This window comes from Pinus tabuliformis, chromosome 7, assembly GCF_031772625.1.
Source record: "Pinus tabuliformis cultivar Carrire ecotype Pingquan chromosome 7, CPIR1, whole genome shotgun sequence".
NCBI classification, from domain to species: domain Eukaryota; kingdom Viridiplantae; phylum Streptophyta; class Pinopsida; order Pinales; family Pinaceae; genus Pinus; species Pinus tabuliformis.
Window position 1 is genome coordinate 1,453,240,217 of NC_142293.1, and position 6,022 is coordinate 1,453,246,238.

General features: G+C 35.5%; 1 pseudogene; it reads left to right on the top strand.

The window, feature by feature from the left end:
* The first annotated feature begins 4,977 nt into the window (after positions 1–4,977).
* LOC149253187 (BTB/POZ domain-containing protein At1g30440 pseudogene) lies at positions 4,978–5,808 on the top strand (annotated as a pseudogene).
* The last annotated feature ends 214 nt before the right edge of the window (positions 5,809–6,022 follow it).

The window sequence follows — 6,022 nt, forward strand, 5'->3', positions numbered from 1 at the left end:
TACTAAATATTATTTGCATTTTTATTATCAGAAATTTTTGTTTGGATACATAGTTGTTTTAATCATATTCATGTTGTCAATGAAAGGTTGTTTCCATTAAAATGATTCACAATAAATAGACTAGACAATTAGAGGGTTATGGCTTTGTGGAGTTTGCAAGCCACGCAGGAGATGAGAGAGCTTTGCAAACTTACAATGGTGCATAGATCCTCAACACTGAAAAATTTTACAGGATAAATTGGGCAACCTTTGGCGTTGGAGAAAAGTGACCTAAGATTCGACCTGATTATCCTATATTTGTTGGAGATTTGGCATCTAATGTGTCAAACTATTTGTTGCAAGAGATATTCTAAACTAGATACCAAACTGTAAAAGGAGCTAAGGTTGTTACTGATAGGGTTAGAGTTCGTTCAAAGGGATATGGGTTTCTAAGGTTTAGGGATGAGAATGAACAAGTTCGGTCTATGACAAAGATGAATGGGGTGTTTTGTTCCTCAATACCTATGCGAATAGGTCCTACCACAACAAAGAAGACCACAATTTTTCAGCAACCATATCCTAAACGTAGGTTGTGAAAATGTATACATAAATGTATTGATTTTTTGAATATTTTATTTGTTTGGTAGCAGATGCTAGAATGGTGAATAATGGTTGTGTTGATTGGAAAAATTCATATTTTCGATTGATATGGATAAGATCTGTTTTTTCTTGCCTCTGTGTTGTGTAGATTTAGGCTCTAGTCTATGTATTGAGTACTTTCCCTTCTAAATTAGTAGTTGGTTAGTATTGCAGTTGCATTTTTGTATATTCCTAATTCCAGTTATCTTTGAATCCATTATACCCCATTACGAGTTTTTTTAAATTACACGAGAATTTGGTTAGGTGATGTGTGACGTTTTTAAAACTAGTGAGTTCTATACAAGCCAAGTTTTTGAAGTTTTGGAATTAATTTATATTTTAACTACTTCAAGAGAAACCACAGTGGTTGCTTTAGTTGATCTGCAAAGTCATTTCCTTCCAATTATTTTCCTTTGCTTTTTGAAATTGGGCAAAATTTAATTGGACATCAAAGTTATGAAGCTTATAAAATTTTTGTTGTCTCAAAGTAGGATGCCAAGAGGCTTTGTTCCGTTAGGGGCTTGGAACAAAATTCAGCATAGAAAAAGCATCCTTTTAGTGGTTGGCCTCACTTAGGTCAGTTATATTGTTTACGTAACGAATTGTTATTTTGTCATTCATTTGACATTTTTGTAGCATTTTATGCTACTGTTGAACAATTGTTTTCTTCTATATTCATGATTTGTCCACCTTGTTAGATTCCTTTTCCAAAATCCTATTTATATAGTCACTTTCTCCATTTCCTATTTTAATATGGTTGTTTCCTTCATTTTTGGTAGAAATTTTACTGTTCAATTATTTTTTCAAAGTTTTATCATAGAATGATATAAGACTTTTCCCCCAATTGCTCATTGTCCATTTTATTTTTCATCTTCTGTATCTTTAGAAAATATTTTCAAACATTCAAGGCATCTTGTAGGAAGGCATGGTAAATGGCTAGCATAGGTATCTTGTTGTCATGAATGATTGATTTACAGTTTGGAGGCTTTGAGACTATCTTTTGGATTTTCTATAAAGGATAGTCAAGTGGATGCCACCTTTATGTTGTGGTTGTCTTGTCATATAACTTAGCCTATTTAAATTGAGTTGAAACAGTTGGCTACCGTAGATGTATCTGGAACAATGCTTGAGTAGTGTTTTGTATTATAAACTGCTCAAACTAGATGTAAGGAAATGGGAGGCTTCGGTATTATTTTTGTGTTTTGTGTCATTATAGCCAATTGGATGCCACCTTATTTGGTGGGTACCTGTCTAAATTGAGTTGAAACAGTTGGTAATGTTTGGTATTACAAACTTCTCAAACAGGATGTAAGAAATTGGGTTTAATGAAGCTATTGTATATCTGACATTGCATCTTTCATCTTATTTGTTGATTCCTGAGATATACTCTTACATCTATTATGTTTTACTAGATCCTTTGGATCCAATCATCTACCTTCGAGATTAGTGTTAACTTTACAGGTTACCCAACACATGAAAATTGCATACTCTTATGTATGAAGTTATGTGATATGAGCTAGACTGGAGATCCTCTTCCATAGGAAGGTAGGTGATATGAGCTAGAGTGGATTGTTGTGTGTCATTGTAAAATATTATCAATACATGATGTTCCTATCAACCCACAAGTCAAATTTGTGAGATTTTCCTTGTGTGTAAATTAGATAGATCAAAGAAAAAGGTTTCATTGTGAAACAACTTGCACATACAGTGAGCTACTTAGGCTGATTCTATTATTAATGATTTTTTTGTGGTTACCCAAATGACCTATGGTTAGGATTCTACTCTACACCTCTATGAATGTATTCATTTCAAGGTCCCTATTCAACCCATATTATAATAATTAATAGCAAAGATAATCATGAGAATTTTAGTGAGTAATGTACCTTCCGTCTTTCTTTCTACTATTCTAGGGGCATGTTGTATTGAAACAGAGGTAATGCATTGAAAGCATTGTATTATCTTTGATTCAACCCTTATTGTAATAATTAACTGTGAAGGTAATCATGAGAATCTTGAATTTAGTGAATAATGTATCTTCAGTCTTTTAGGAAGATATAAAGGGCAGGGCCTGAGATCTCAGCAAGGACTAGTGGCACTAGGTAGGTGAATGAAAAATATGTATTAATTACCTACATGCTACAACATGGCAACACCAATAGAGCCTTTGTGCCTTTTCTCTTCAAAGGGAAACTAGCCATTTGAGTGAGCACGCTTCCGCCTCCTCACTTAACCAACCGTTAACCAACATAGTTTACTTTGGAACTATATGATAGGAATTATGACTTAAGAGGCTTGGGAGGTCTGTGAGGCCAACTATGTCGGCATTCATGATGCTCCACTCAGTGGAAATTACTGGGCCCCGACTAGGAGGTCCAACAAATTTGCAGGAAGCTCCCCCACAATAATCCAAAAGCTGCGAAGGGTGGGCGACATCCTGGTGGACATTCTGAACCTGAATACCCTTGGGCACTATTGGAAATTCATCAGACAACCTCTTTGGGGATGTTTTATGAGTAAGTCCTGGAAATTCCTCAGACATCCTCTCTAGGGATGTTTTATGAGTAAGTCCCTACAGACTCCATTCTCATCATCAGGGACTCTCTCACCATTATGAACTAGATACAGGGGAAGTGTTCTCTTGAGGTCCTTCTCTATGCAATTGGAAGCAGATGAGCTTCAATTCTAATTTTTTGGAGGTTATATTCCAACACGTTTACAACGAGTATATTCGAGCACGTTTATATTGAGTAAAATAGGGAAGCATATATTCTTTCCAAACGCGGTCTCTTTATGTCCTGGTTTTTTGTTTTTTGAAATGTTTTTAGATGGTAGTGGTAGTGCTATGTGTTCATGAGTTATAACTTCTTTCCAACTACCCTTTTTTTGGATCTCTCAGGCGTCCTTCGATTAAATATTTGATCCTTGTTTTCCTCTGTTATATGTCTATTCACAAATCCTTTGGAGAGGGGTTCAAACCCTCACTTAGATTCTTTTTTCTTTATTTTTTCTATATATTTTTGTGATGTATTTTGGATTGGATCCAATCAGAAAAGTTGAATCTCATATCAGTACATATTTCATCGAAATTTTCTTTTTAAGCACGACCAATCCTATCTTCTTATAGTCATATACTTGCATAAAACCAAGGAGTGTAATGTCAGTGTTAACACTTTTATGAGACATGATTATACTCTTTCCTGGATACTGAAGATATGCATATGAAAATAAATATACACCATTTAATGTTTATTCACTAACCTTTGAAAATGTAGCCTTTCTATTCTTTACCAATGGCAAGTAGTTGCATTTTTTATTCATTCCAATCAAGAGAATCTATACATTTTACTGGTTGAAAAACATAGTTGAAAATAAGGATGTATCAGGTGGGTAAGTGTAGTGGAAGGTTATAGACTGTAATGTTCATTTCCAAGCGAAGCCTTAAAATTCAGTCTTAGCCTGAGCTTGAATTCCTTTGCCATCCCCAAGGCAGGCTAGTTGTTATTGTTTTCATAATTTAACACAATACGAGCACAAGTGCAATGGTAACATCATTTGATAGGAAGAATAGTCACAGGAGTTGATCTTTAGATAATAGCTCCATGGGCAGAACATGTAATTTATTATTGATATCAATGTGTGCAAACTTGGGTAAACACTGGAAAATCATGATTTTATTATATGAATACATGAATTGATGTTTTAAAATTATTTAACTGATTAAAGAAATCAACTTTTTTAGAAGTTGTCAACCCATTTGTTGATAAGTAGCCTATAAAGTTTCACCTGGTCCAGATTCACCAAACTCATGTAATTCATATGTTTTGCCAGGTTTTGCACAAGTGGACTACCTAGTGATATCGTGATCGAAGTGGGTGCAATGTCTTTCTATCTACACAAGGTTCAATTTATTTTCTGGCTTCACCATAACACTTTTGGGAATTTAAAAAAAATAAGAAAAAAAAAGTGAATCATTAATTCGCACAAAGTTTGATCAGTTGCTCTAGAAGCTAGATTTTCGAACAATTTCCTGCTAGTGATGCAAGGTTTGATTTAATTTTGCTTTCAAAACCAAAATTTTAGGCCATCTTCATACATGATACATATATGTAAGTTTTAATTAATTTCCTGGTTTGAAGTTCTATTATTTAGGTTGCGGGCTTTAGTTCATCAGTTTTGATATATTATTTGGTTTCACAAAAATTCGGTAATTCTTCTAGTTGCAGATTTATGATTGATGGCCCTAGATCCTTGATTAAAAGTATACTTCAATATGCACATTTTGTATAAATTTTATTGATACCCCTTTGCTATTTTTCGTATTGCCACATCTAGCTTTTTTTAATCTGAGATTAATTAATTATGGATTGGAATCTATCTTGGCAATTCCAGTTTCCTCTGATGTCAAGGAGTGTGAAGTTGGAAAAGCTCATAGCAGAGTATAAGGAAGATGAAATCTGCTGCCTCTCTTTGTTAGACATTCCTGGAGGGCCTGAGACTTTTGAACTTGCTGCCAAATTTTTCTATGGTATGAAATTGGAGATCACGCCCCATAATGTGGCTGCCTTGCAATGTATTGCTAATTATTTGGAAAATACAGAGGAGTACGAGGAAGGAAATTTATTAACAAAAGCTGAAGGATTTCTTGACCAAGTGGCACTTCGGAGCTGGAAGGACTATGTACAAGCCTTGCAGAGTTGTGATGGATTTATTCAGAAAGCAGAAGAGCTACAAATAGTGAGGAAATGTGTGGATTCTCTTGCAATGAAGGCCTGTACTGATCCCAGCCTTATTGGATGGCCTATGCAAGAGCAAGAGGGGCTGCATAGTCCAGGTGGTAGTATTCTCTGGAATGGTATTAGCACAGGGGCAAGACATAGGCATCCTCAATTAGATTGGTGGTATGAAGACATTGCAGTCCTCAGCCTGCCACTGTTCAAGCTTTTAATCTCTGCAATGGAGGAGAAAGTAATACGAGCAAAAAATATTGCAGGAGCCCTTGTATATTATGCTAAGAAGTCCATCCCAGGACTCACTAGGAGACAGGCAGGAAATGCAAACTCGGGTCTGCCCTTGGGATCTGCTCCTTCTGAGTTTGTGCTTTTCCTCTACCTCACAATATACACAGCGACCAAGCTTCCTAGTGTGGTGGATCTGCTTGTTCCCAACAAGGCCAATCTTTACAAACTGTAGAATGAGATCAGGGAATGGCCCATGTATTTGCCAAATATGGCAAAACTGTAGGCAGAATTGAGGATGTCTTTGCCTAACTAGGTTGGAAATTGTATTCCAGGAAACTTCTCACAATCCAATCAAATCGAGAATTGCATACTTGTAAGTTATTACTTTCTCTCTTACATTTTCAGTGGAAAATTGGAAATTGTATTTGGCACTATGGCTTTTCAAG